Genomic DNA, 14,175 nt, shown 5'->3' with positions numbered 1-14,175 from the left:
ATGAGATTTTGAGTGCAAACCTCCTTCCATCAGCAAGGGCATTGAAGATGAAACGTGGCTGGGTCTTTCAACATGACAATGATCCAAAGCACACCGCCAGGGCAACGAAGGAGTGGCTTCGTAAGAAGCATTTCAAGGTCCTGGAGTGGCCTAGCCAGTCTCCAGATCTCAACCCTATAGAAAACCTTTGGAGGGAGTTGAAAGTCCGTGTTGCCAAGCGAAAAGCCAAAAACATCACTGCTCTAGAGGAGATCTGCATGGAGGAATGGGCCAACATACCAACAACAGTGTGTGGCAACCTTGTGAAGACTTACAGAAAACGTTTGACCTCTGTCATTGCCAACAAAGGATATATTACAAAGTATTGAGATGAAATTTTGTTTCTGACCAAATACTTATTTTCCACCATAATATGCAAATAAAATGTTAAAAAAACAGACAATGTGATTTTCTGGATTTTTTTTTCTCAGTTTGTCTCCCATAGTTGAGGTCTACCTATGATGTAAATTACAGACGCCTCTCATCTTTTTAAGTGGTGGAACTTGCACTATTGCTGACTGACTAAATACTTTTTTGCCCCACTGTATATATATATATATATATATATATATATATATATATAGTTCCAATAAATACATTTCTTTATGTAAATACAAAAATACAAACAATAAAAGTACTCATATTTAGTATCACCATATTTAGTATCTGTAGTATCTGTAGTAACCCGACCTAAAAAAAGTCCCACTAGTTAACCCCTTCAGTGAACATGGTAAAAAAATAAAAAACAAGGCAAAAAACAATGTTTTATCATCATATGCTGATCAAAAAGTAAAATAGCACACAATCAAAAAGGCGGATATAAATACACATGATACCGCTGAAAATGTCATCTTGTCCCACAAAAAACGAGCCGCCATACAGCGTCATCAGCAAAAAAAAAAGTTATAGCCCTCAGAATAAAGCGGTGCAAAATTAATTATTTTTATATAAAATAGTTTTTATTGTATAAAAGCGCAATATATATATATATATATATATATATATATATAAATGAGGTATCGTTGTAATCGTACTAACCGAAGAATAAAACTGCTTTATCAATTTTACCAAACCCGGTACGGTATAAACGCCCCCCCCCCCCCCACCCAAAGAAATTCATGAATTGCTGGTTTTTGTTTATTTTGCCTAACAAAAATTGGAATAAAAAGCAATCAAAAAATGTCATGTGCCCGACAATGGTACCAATAAAAATGTCAACTCGTCCCACAAAAAACAAGACCTCACATGACTCTGTGGACCAAAATATGGAAAAAATTATAGCTTTCAAACTGTGATGATGCAATAAAAAGCGTCTTTTAGTGTGTGACAGCTGCCAAACATGAAAACCTAGTTTCCAATATGGGGTCACTTGTGGGGGATCTCTACTGTTTAGGTACATCAGGGGCTCTACAAATGCAACATGATGCCCGCAGACCATTTAATCAAAGTCTGCATTCCAAAACGGTGCTCCTTCCCTTCCGAGCTCTGCCATGCACGCAAACGGTGGTTTCCCCTCACATATGGGGTATGAGCATACTCAGGACACATTGCACAACTTTTGCAGGCCAATTTCTCTGGATAGCCTTGGGAAAATGAAAAATTGGAGGCGAAAAAATCATTTTTGTGGAATTTAATTTTCACGGCTCGATACTATAAACTTTAGTGAAACAATTGGGGGTTGAAAGTGCTCACCGCACATCTAGATAAAATCTAGTCTAGTTTCCAAAATGGGTTCACTTGTCGTGGGTTTCAACTGTTTAGGCACATCAGGGGCTCTCCAAACGTGACAGCCGGCATCTGATCTCAATTCCAACCAATTCTGCATTGAAAAAGTCAAACAGTGCTCCTTTTCCTTCCCTTCCAAGCTCTGCCATGTTCCCAAACAGTGCTTTACTCCCACATATGGGGTATCAGCATACTCAGGACAAATTGCACAACAACTTTTGGGGACCACAATTTATCCGGATACTCTTGGGAAAATAAAAAATTGGGGGCAAAAAGATAATTTTTGTGATAAAAATATGATCTCTTATTTTTACGGCTTTACATTATAAACATCTATAAAGCACTTGGGGGTTCCACTTGGGGGGGTTATACTGTTTAGGTACATCAAGGGCTATGCAAACGCAATGTGATGCCCGCAGACTATTCCATCAAAGTCTGCATTCCAAAACAACACTTCTTCCCTTTCCGGGCCCCGATGTGTGCCCAAACAGTAGTTTTCTCCCACATATAGGGTATCAGCGTACTCAGCACAAATTGGACAACAACTTTTGGGGTCCAATTTCTCCTGATACCCTTGGGAAAATACAAAACTGGGGCTAAAAAATCATTTTTGTGTGAGAAAAAAATATTTTTTTATTTTCACGGCTCTGCGTTATAAACTTTAGTGAAACACTTAAGGGTTCAAAGTTCTCACAACACATCTAGATAAGTTCCTTTGGGGGTCTAGTTTTCAATATGGGGTCACTTGTGGGGGGTTTCTACTGTTTAGGTACATTAGGGGCTCTGCAAACGCAACGTGACGCCCGCAGACCAATCTATCAAAGTTTGCATTCCAAAACGGTGCTTCTTCCCCCTCACATATGGGGTATCAGCGTACTCAGGATACATTGCACAACAACTTTTGGGGTCTAATGTCTCTGGATACACTTGGGAAAATAAAAAATTTGAGGTGAAAAGATAATTTTTGTGAAAAAAAATGATTTTTTAATTTTAACGGCTCATTATTATAAACTTTAGTGAAACAATTGGGGGTTCAAAGCGCTCACCACATATCTAGATGAATTCCTTAGGTGGTCTAGTTTCCAAAATGGGGTCAATTGTGGGGGTTTCCACTGTTTAGGCTCTCCAAATGCGACAAGACATCTGATCTCAATTCCAGCCAATTCTGCATTGAAAAAGTCAAACAGTGCTCCTTCCCTTCCGAGCTCTGTCATGCGCCCAAACAGTGGTTTACCCCCACATATGGGGTATCACCGTACTCAGGACAAATTGCACAACAATGTTTGGGGTTCAATTTATCTGGATACCCTTGGAAAAATAAAAAATTGGGGGCGAAAAATCATTTTTGTGAAAAAAATATGGTTTGTTATTTTTACAGTTCTACATTATAAACTTCTTTGAAGCACTTGGGGGTTCAAAGTGCTTACCACACTTCTAGATAAGTTCCTTAGGGGCTCTACTTTCCAAAATGGTGTCACTTGTGGGGAGTTTCCACTGTTTAGGCACATCAGGGGCTCTCCAAACGTGACATGGCGTCCTCTCTCAATTCCAGCCAATTTTGCATTTTAAAGTCAAATGGCGCTCCTTCCCTTCGGAGCCCTGCCATGCGCCCAGTGGTTTACCCCCACATATGGGGTATCCGGGTACTCAGGACAAATTGTCAACAACTTTTTGGGTCCAATTTCTCCTATTATCCTTGGTAAAATAAAACAAATTGGATCTGAAATAATATTTTTGTGAAAAAAAGGTAAATGTTAATTTTTTTTAAACATTCCAAAAATTCCTGTGAAGCATCTGAACTTCTTAAATGTGGTTTTGAGCACTTTGAGGGGTGAAGTTTTTTGAATGGTGTCACTTTTTGGTATTTTTTATCATATAGACCCCTCAAAGTGACTTTAAATGTGATGTGGTCCCTAAAAAAATGGTGGTGTAAAAATGAGAAATCGCTAGTCAACTTTTAACCCTTATAACTCCCTAACAAAAAAAAATTTTGGTTCCAAAATTGTGCTGATGTAAAGTAGAGATATGGGAAATGTTACTTATTAAGTATTTTGTGTAACATATCTTTGTGATTTAAGGGCATGAAAATTCAAAGTTGGAAAATTGCAAAATTTTCACAATATTTGCCAAATTTCTGTTTTTTTTTACAAATAAACGCAAGTAATATCAAAGAAATTTTACCACTATCATGAAGTACAATATGTCACGAGAAAACATTGTCAGAAAAACCAGGATCCATTGAAGCGTTTCAGAGTTATAACCTCATAAAAGGACAGTGGTCAGAATTGTAAAAATTGGCCCCGTCATTAACGTGCAAACCACCTTTGGGGTAAAGGGGTTAAAGGTACTGAAGACAAATCACATATGTAATCCACACCGAAAAAATGCTGCAAAAAACTGAGCAAAAAAAGCTGAAAAACAGGTTTTTTGAATAAATAATTTTTCTTGAAAAGATAACAGGTTTTGGCTGCAGAAAAAAAGCAGCATGTTGACATAGCCTTAGGGTAATAAACTATCCTCAGCTAGCATGGTCTGAAATGGTAACTATCAAACAATGAGACACAGAGACACAGGGCAGATCCTAACACAAATGTCTTTTTTTTCCTAAATACGCTAGTCTTTAACATAGATAATGATCTCGCAAACAAAATGAATGATTCCCATATATTGGTATTATAGATTTAGCAAATACTGATTTGTTAGATGTCATAGCAATCAGAAAAAAAATAGGATCGTGAAAATTGTACACGTGAGATAGTATTTTTCCTCTTGACTAAGAGGTACAAAGAGGTCATTGCTAGCAGGGTTTTTTGTTCAGATGTTCATAAAACACGATCCAAGTATGGACTGTGATATATGTACTGATGGTCTTCTGATCTGCACTTGCCAGCTTCATAGACATATCTGATGTTGTTGAGTTTGGGTCGGGAGACATGCAATCAGTCCGTACATCACAATCCATAGTCAGAATATATTTCACAGTTATTTAAATAAGGCTTAAGAGATGGTATATTATTCTTAAACCATTAACATTATAGAAACAAATATAGACGTGGCAAGAAAGAGTTCAATCAGCCAAATATTAGAACCACAAGACAAATAACATTATGGGTAATCATTGATGAAGAATATGATGTTATTTTCACAAGATGTTATCGTAACATTATTGAGAAAATGGTTAGTGCATATTCTAAAACTAAAACAATATTATCTGATGACCAAGAAAAGCAAGCATTACCGATAGCTGCACACTTATAATTGGATGATGTCATTACCCTTTCTGATAGCAGTTTAACAGTGAATTATTAAGATACTAGAAAACCACCAATACCACAAGCTTTTGAAGGTAATCATGAAAAATACTCCACCCCAACCTCTACAAGTCATCTATTCAGTGCTTACCACAATTCATGACACTTTATTATATAATCAGCCTTGCTCTGTCCCTATCAATGCAATCTTACTTACCACTATATAAACATTAGCAAAGCAAAGATAAATTAAGGAACAAAATACAATGTTTCAAAGATACAATAAATACATATTAGCGTAATAAAAGGACAAGAATCACTAAATGTGAAAAAGCCAACAACAATACAGTAATTGTTATATAAATCCAAATCTGAGATGAAAATTTATATCCAAACCATCTCTATTTTGTTCATATATTTTTTTATTGGTTGGAAATTAAACTTCATTTCCCTGGCTAATGTTTAAAGGGACTCTGTCACCTGAATTTGGAGGGAACAATTTTCAGCCATGGAGGCGGGGTTTTTGGGTGTTTGATTCACCCTTTCCTTACCCGCTGGCTGCATGCTGGCAGCAATATTGGATTGAAGTGCATTCTCTGTCCTCCGTAGTACATGCCTGCACAAGGCAATCTTGCACAGCGCAGGCGTGTACTATGGAGGACAGAGAATGAACTTCAATCCAATATTGCAGCCAGCATGCAGCCAGCGGGTAAGAAAAGGGTGAATCAAACACCCGAAAACCCCGCCCCTATGGCTGAAAATTGTTCCCTCCAAATTCAGGTGACAGAGTCCCTTTAACATTAAGCTCAATACTAACCAGTAAGTCTTGTGGTAAATGTACACTGAGAAAAATATAAACGCAACACTCTTGTTTTTGCTCCCATTTTTCATGAGCTGAACTTAAAGATATAAGACTTTTTCTGTGCACACAAAAGGCCCTTTTCTCTCAAATATTGTTCACAAATTTGTATAAATCTGCGTTAGTGAGCATCTCTATGCTGAGATAATCCATCCACCTCACAGGCGTGGCCTATCTGATACTGATTAGACAGCATAATTATTGCACAAGTGTGCCTTACGCTAACCACAATTAAAGGCCACTCTAAAATGTGCAGTTTTATAGTCTTAAGGGGCCCAGGGGGTGTCAGAAAACCACTCAGTATCTGTTGTGACCACCATTTGCCTCACACAGTGCAACACATTTCCTTCACATACAGTTGATTAGGTTGTTGATTGTGGCCTGATCATTTTCAGACCACCATTCCGCTGCCCCAAACTCCTGCTTGCTTTTTCTTTTGGATTTTTACTGAGGTCATTCACTCAAAAAGACGGCCAGATACTAGACTTCATAATTACATGTTTTAATTCTCTATTTATTCTTAAAATAACTACCAATCTGATCACAATTTGCTTATCTTCAGAGACTTCACCCTGGAAGGGGCCCAGAATGGGGGACATTACTACATAATGAAGGGTAGGGGAAAACACCTACAAAGGCCCATATATCTGACCAACATGTTGGGGGTATCCAGGTCCAAATAAATACTTCAATTACGCCACTGTCTTTCCCTATTACCTTCAGATTGTCACCTCCAATGGACGGGGTCTTCTTTCTGTCTGTAGCAATCAGTTATTGTTTGAGCTTATTTTTATTATTTTTGCTACATTAATTGGCATAATTCTTAAACTTAAAGAAAAGAGATAACTTTGGGGCCATTTAAAGAAATGCATTTATTTTGCACTAAAAACTTTATTTGAACAAATTGAGCTTAAATGACCTCTAAATACAACTCAAGATACGCAGAAGTCACAGCAGTCAAGCAAACAACAACTATTTATAATGCACTTTTTTTTCCACAATGAACTTAAACTATTCAAATAATAATTCTAAGAGGAAAAAAATCACTGTAGAAAACTGACATAAAAAGGATATGGCCATTTACTTCAAGGACCTGAAGAATATTTTCATTGTAGCCTTCCCACATTCGAAAAAAAGGTTACTACTTTACATCAATGTAGCTGTTTGAGGCAAAGTTTTTTGCATGATAAGTTTTAGTTTCCTACTTATTATTTGGGGGTAAATACAAGTTTGCATTTCAATTAAATGATGAAGAATGTCTTGACTAAAAAATATAGTTAACACATTCTCCTCTACTTTTTACGTAGACTATAAAACTTGATTTATTTTTAATGTCCATTAATACATTTTCATACTTAATCATTATGTTTTAACTACAATGACATGCACTTACATATGATCTCGTCTCTGTCTTAGAATGGGTCAATCCTGGCAATTTTGTCTTGTAAAATCACAGAGGTGATCACAGAGGTGATCACAGAGGTGAAAAGTCAGTTACTTCTGTTAACATCTCAATCCCTTCATTGTGACGAAGTACATGGTGCCTGTGCCCACTATCAGGCACATACACAGATATGTGCCCAACATTGGCCACAGGATGGATGTTTATGCATATCTCCAACATAGGGTGTATTGTAAAAACTTATACATTTCTTTGCAATGGCCATTTCTATAGGAAAGCACATTCTGATGAGCTTTCCTATACAGTAAAATTCATGCTATACAGTCACATACTAGCAAGATGTTGGCCAAAAAAGAACACACAACTTTCCGGTAAATAAGGACCTATGAGAATAATACAATTTACAGTATGGTGCAGGGTATGGAAACAAATCTGCAAATAATGATTTAAAAAAATAGAAGTTTTAATTAACAAAATGTAAAGTGAATGAACAAAAGAGAAAACTAAATCAAATCAATGTTTGTGTGACCACTGACCACCCTTTGCCTTCAATACACCATAAATTCTTCTAACTACACTTGTATATAGATTTTGAAAGAACTCGGCGGGAATGTTTTTCCACACAATATAGAAGAACATAGAGAAAAGCGGAGGGCACCACTAGATATATGTCTAAATAATTACATGCTGGGGCTCACCAAGGACTTGAAAAGCTACAATTAGACCAGAAAGAAAAAAAAAAAAGATCATGTCCATAAAAATGGGAGCACCTCAGACAGATAAATAAAATGCAAAGTTTTTATTATAGATCAACAAGATAATATACCACACACAAAAAACATAGAATATAAAAACATTTAAAAGTGCAAAGTGCAACAGACAAAAAGAAAAACACAGCAGTCATATCCTAATATAGGGAAAATGACAACCCACAACCCTATCTTCTCCCAAGATAACAAGGATATATATATGTACACAAACGTGGTAACCCAAAGAACAATTCCGCGATCACATATACTATATAGATAAACAATAGGAAATTCTCAACCTCAGAAGGGACAATGCAGTGCATACAAGCGCATGTCGCTACTTGATATCACAGTACCATATAGACCTACAAAAACAACCAAAATGTAATGCTCACCGGCACGTGCAATCCCATGCCTGGGCAGTTGTTGAAACAAGGCTCCTAGCACCTAGGTAAAGAGCATGCTGGACACAATGGTCACATACATGTCAAAATTAAACAGGAGCCCACACTGCAAAAAGATCCATAGGCATATGAGAGACCGGATCGTATGCAGGTAACAGAGGGAGAAACATGGGAGAGAAGAAAATAGGCTGTGGGGTGCAACCCACGCGTATCGCCGCAGCTGTGGCGGCTTCCTCAGGGAAAAATCAGCATCAGCACCACACAACTAATAAAACTAACCACAGATCTCTAATGGATATAGACTTATACAAATCCTTCTGTCTCTTTATATATTCCCAGACAGACTCGAAGATGTTGAGATCAGGGCTCAGTGGTGGGCATATCACCACTATTTACGGCTTTGCTTCTCTGAATATTGTTCTTAATGATATTGGCTCTATGTTTGGGGACATTGTCCTCCTGCAGAGTAAATTTGGAACCAGACACCTCAATTATGGTATTGCATGATGGATAAGTATCTGCCTGTATTTCTGATCATTAAGAACATCATTAATCCTGATCAAATCCCTAACCCTATTTGCTAAAATGCAGCACCAGTCTTCCAAGAAACCTCCACCATGCTCTATTGTTGTCAGCAGACACTCATTATTTTGCTGCTCTACCGCCCTTTGATGAACAAGCTGTTTTCTATTACAGCCAAATATTTCAAATTTTAAATAATCAGTCCTGATTTTATTAAATTTTATTTTTTTCTATGTTTTTCTGCATAGTTAATTCACCTGGCCTCGATTTTATGCAAAAGTTATGGCTTTTTGGCTGCAACTCTTCCATGAACACCACTTCAGACCAGAATTCCCCAGACAGTAAATGGATGCTGCTGGATCCCACTGGTTGCTGCTAGTTCTGAGCTGATGGCACTGCTGGACATCTTCCAATTTCTAAGTGAAGTTTGATGTCTCTTTCATCTGCTACAATAAGTTTTTGTGGCCGACCACAGTGTCTATGATTCTCCATGTAGCCCATTTCTTGGTACTTCTGCAAAAAAGCATGAACAGCACATTTTGACACCCCAGTCTGCTTTGAAATCTTTAATGATGCAGTGTAACTACCTTGTTGCTGTGCTTACTTTTGCCATGGTGTATGACCTGTGACATGAAACGGTCTTTCACAATGTCTTTTTTGCAGCAGAGTTTGGCTGTTCTTCACCCAATTTTAAGCCTCCTATACAGCTGTTTATGTATCTAATAATAACTGTGTTTCATTCTGCCTATGAAGATGATCATTATAACCATTATAACTGGTTATTCATGCACCTGACTATATCCCTACATAGTTCCTGACTTTATGTTAGCGTACTTAGCAGAATTATGCTGCTTTGAAGGCAATGGGTGGTCGTCACACCGAATATTGATTTGATTTAGATTTTTCTTTTGCTCATTCACTTTGCATTGTACTAATTGATAAAAAATAAGTTAACATTTCTATTCTGAAAGCATTCTTATTTTGCAGAATTTCTTTCCCACACCTACCTAAAACTTTTGCACAGTACTGAATGTCAGGAAAAGCTCCTGAGATATATTGTAGGCCAAGTGAACAGATGCAGTGTGCACGTAACCTAAGACTAAGTAATTTACTGTTTTAAGTTTTTAATTGGGGACCGCAAGTATAATACACTAAATAAATTTATTTATGTAGACATGCAATTAGTCCATTCTACAATGTTCTACATTTTCAAAATAAAAAAAAAAGATTGTCTATGTTCAGACAAAATTACACATAACGAGACACTGATCATACTCTAATATTGGCAAATGTTCCTTCATGGCTTTGTTCATACCTGCATCATTATTATCATATTTCTATTTCACTATAGGAGCAGCAAAACAAAAAATAATGGCAGTGACTGGGCCCACACATGGCAGGCATTTGTCAGGTTTCCATTACATTGGTTACCAGTTTATGGCAGCTACTTTTGGCAAACTCTGCGACACATACAAATTACATGTGAATGGGTTTGAAAATATGATCTATAGGAATTTAGAGGAAAAAATAAGAAAAATTTTATAATAAAGGAAGCTGAGATAAAAGCAACAACATGTCACAACATATTCACCCTCACGGTTTGCGTAGGTAGTCTAAATACCATATCATATGGGTAATTCCAACAATTTCTCACTCAGATGCAAGCATAGGTCCCTAAATAATGGCTGTGATGATGGAAAGATCCTATTCATACAAAGTCATTACAGCAGAGTGTGGACATACAGAGAAGAGCACAAAGAACATTTACTGTACAAAGGCCCCAATGTGGAAATATAGAAATTGAAGCATGCGCCAGCAATTTTGTTAATGTTCTTCACTGAAACATTTGTAGAAACTACAATATCCTTATGGAAAAAAAGGTTCAGGCTGATTCTGATAACTGTATAACAGATAAAAGAGAATTATGCTCCCGGCCTGACCTACAGCAATGTCAGTCAGGGCTGGGGGCACGGTTTCAGTCATGGGGGCAGCACCAGCACTGGTTCAGTTACCGCTTTGAAAATACAGAGTGGACAGTGCGGTGACTGAACCTTCGGCGCTCCCACCCCCGTGACTGAAGCTGGAAGGCTGCATTTTCTCCCTGCAGCGTTAGGCTAAAGGTACCTTCACACATAACGAGATCGTTAACGATATCGTTGCAACGTCACGCTTTTTGTGACGTAGCAACGATCCCGCTAACGATCTCGTTATGTGTGACAGCGACCAACGATCAGGCCCATACTGGGAGATCGTTGGTCATTGGGGAATGATCAGGACCTTTTTTTGGTCGCTGATCACCTGCTGTCATCGCTGAATCGGCATGTGTGACGCCGATCCAGCGATGTGTTCACTTGTAACCAGGGTAAATATCGGGTTACTAAACGCAGGGCCGCGCTTAGTAACCCGATATTTACCCTGGTTACCATTGTAAAAGTTAAAAAAAAAAAACAGTACATACTCACATTCCGATGTCTGTCATGTCCCCCGCCGTCAGCTTCCCTGCACTTCATTTCACATGTACCCATTCAGATGGAGACGTTTATTCTCAGTGAGGTAAGGCAAGTTTAGGACCTGGTATAAGAGAGATGCCGTAAAGGGGCTACCAGGTACACATAAAACTGGCCATTTTTATGCGCTAAATGCTCTCATTTTTCATATTTCTAGTGCAGTAATGCAGTTCAAATTTCATTTTTCAAGTTTGCATGTTCTAGCGCTGCAGTGTGCTGCCTTATTTACTTAACTATATACGAGTTGGCGACTCTAGGTTCAGCACCTGTTCACACTTAGTCTATGTTTGGATGTGCCGGTCAGGTTTTTGAAATGTATTCTTTAGCCTTCTGACTGAGCATTCCGCCTCCTAGCCACAGGTGTTTTAATTACAGCAGGTCCAATACCCCTCCACAGAGAGAGAGAATTTTAGTCTAGGAAGAGGTTTCACATGTACCCATTCAGATGGAGACATTTATTCTCAGTGAGGTAAGGCAAGTTTAGGACCTGGTATAAGAGAGATGCCGTAAAGGGGCTACCAGGTACACATAAAATTGGCCATTTTTATGCGCTAAACGCTCTCATTTTTCATATTTCTAGTGCAGTAATGCAGTTCAAATTTCGTTTTTCAAGTTTGCATGTTCTAGCGCTGCAGTGTGCTGCCTTATTTACTTAACTATATACGAGTTGGCGACTCTAGGTTCAGCACCTGTTCACACTTAGTCTATGTTTGGATGTGCCGGTCAGGTTTTTGAAATGTATTCTTTAGCCTTCTGACTGAGCACTCCGCCTCCTAGCCACAGGTGTTTTAAATACAGCAGGTCCAATACCCCTCCACAGAGAGAGAGAATTTTAGTCTACGAAGAGGTTTCACATGTACCCATTCAGATGGAGATGTTTATTCTCAGTGAGGTAAGGCAAGTTTAGGACCTGGTATAAGAGAGATGCCGTAAAGGGGCTACCAGGTACACATAAAATTGGCCATTTTTATGCTCTAAACGCTCTCATTTTTCACATTTCTAGTGCAGTAATGCAGTTCAAATTTCGTTTTTCAAGTTTGCATGTTCTAGCGCTGCAGTGTGCTGCCTTATTTACTTAGCTTCCCTGCACTGACTGTCAGCGCCAGCCGTAAAGCAGAGCATAGCGTTGACATCACCACTGTGCTCTGCTTTACGGCCGGCGTTGACACAGTCAGTGCGGGAAACTGACGGCGGGGGACATGACAGACATCAGAATGTGAGTATGTACTGTTTTTTTTTTACTTTTACAATGGTAACCAGAGTAAATATCGGGTTAGTAAGCGCGGCCCTGCACTTAGTAACCCGATGTTTACCCTGGTTACCCGGGTGCTGCAGGGGGACTTCAGCATCGTTGAAGACAGTTTCAATGATGCCGAAGTCTTTCCCCTGATCGTTGGTCACTGGAGAGAGCTGTCTGTGTGACGGCTCCCCAGCGACCACACAACGACTTACCAACGATCACAGCCAGGTCGTATCGCTGGTCGTGATCGTTGGTAAGTCGTTTAGTGTAACGGTACCTTTAGTGAAGGCGCTAAGCAGGTTAGTAACGCTATTATCCTGCAGATTAACCCCATATCAGGTTAACTCAACTCAATATAGAGCTACTACCAGCTCTGGTACATTGGGAAAAAACACTCTTTGAATATACCCGGAAATGTTTCCATTTTCTGACCGCATGCAGAAGAAAATGTAGACTAGAAACAAAATGATTCTCAGAAGGGTGCACCTGTGTATAGGTCCTGATTCATCACTACCTTTGAAATTTGTTTTTTTGGTATTTTGTGCCTTATATTTTGTTTGCATCCTATTCCTTATTCTATGTTTTCTTTTTTAAGTCTATTTTAGTTGTGCTCACCTATTATTTTTTGTTTTCCGCTTTAAGTGGAATCTAGCAGTTCCAGATGTTTTAGGTTGGCTGATCAAATTGCAACCTTTCAAAAAATTAGCAAAATTTGGCGCAAATTCACTCCAGTTGCTCTCCTAGTATATTTTCGAGTATGCCAGTACTCTGGCACTGTTTTATGACTGACACAACACTATTAACCTTCAAACTGACCCCATATCTGCAGGTTAACAGCATTTTTTCATGTGACAGGTTTGCTTTAAACAGTATAGACGTTCACAATGCTGGAAACATAACATACACTGACTTGACATATACACGATAGGGCAAATCCCAAACTGCTACCATTAGGAAATTAAGCCACAGTGATGCAGCTATAACTACATATAAATCCACACGTAGAGTCTTAGATATCAGCATGTAGAAAGAAATAATATATAGAAGGCAAACATGCATTTTACATCGATCTGATAAAGGATCACTTATAATTTACAAGAAAGTATATACTATTGGAATAGTGAACAGAGAAAAAACAGTGCACTAAGGGATGCTGTCAGCTGATTCTGTCCAAACCAGGAGATATTGCAGCTGTGCAAGTTTCATTCTGAAACGCTTCTGAGGTAACATTTTGTAAAGCCAGCTGGGAAATATGTGTTTCCAATATCCAGTCTGAAGTTGGTCCCTTGTGGCTTCTCCTTACCCCGCTCTGCCTAACCTAGTAGGTCTGTCTCTAAACATACAGGCCTGTAAGTCATGGGAAAGGGCAGGAAGAAGCTGCCAGGAACCAACCTCAAACTAGTCACCCAAGACGCATAGTTCCTTACTGGAATTTCAAAGTGTGTTTTCTCAGAAACAACATAACTTTTCAGAGTGA

General features: G+C 38.5%; 1 protein-coding gene across 2 annotated transcripts in view; it reads right to left on the bottom strand.

The window, feature by feature from the left end:
• THSD4 (thrombospondin type 1 domain containing 4) overlaps positions 1-14,175 on the bottom strand; it is a 1,349,728-nt gene that overhangs the window by 680,490 nt on the left and 655,063 nt on the right. The gene's annotated exons all lie outside the window — the stretch shown is intronic.

This window comes from Ranitomeya imitator, chromosome 4, assembly GCF_032444005.1.
Source record: "Ranitomeya imitator isolate aRanImi1 chromosome 4, aRanImi1.pri, whole genome shotgun sequence".
In the NCBI taxonomy this organism is placed as follows: Eukaryota; Metazoa; Chordata; class Amphibia; order Anura; family Dendrobatidae; genus Ranitomeya; species Ranitomeya imitator.
Note: the sequence above shows the minus strand (reverse complement) of the source record. Positions and strands in the feature narration are given on the sequence as shown.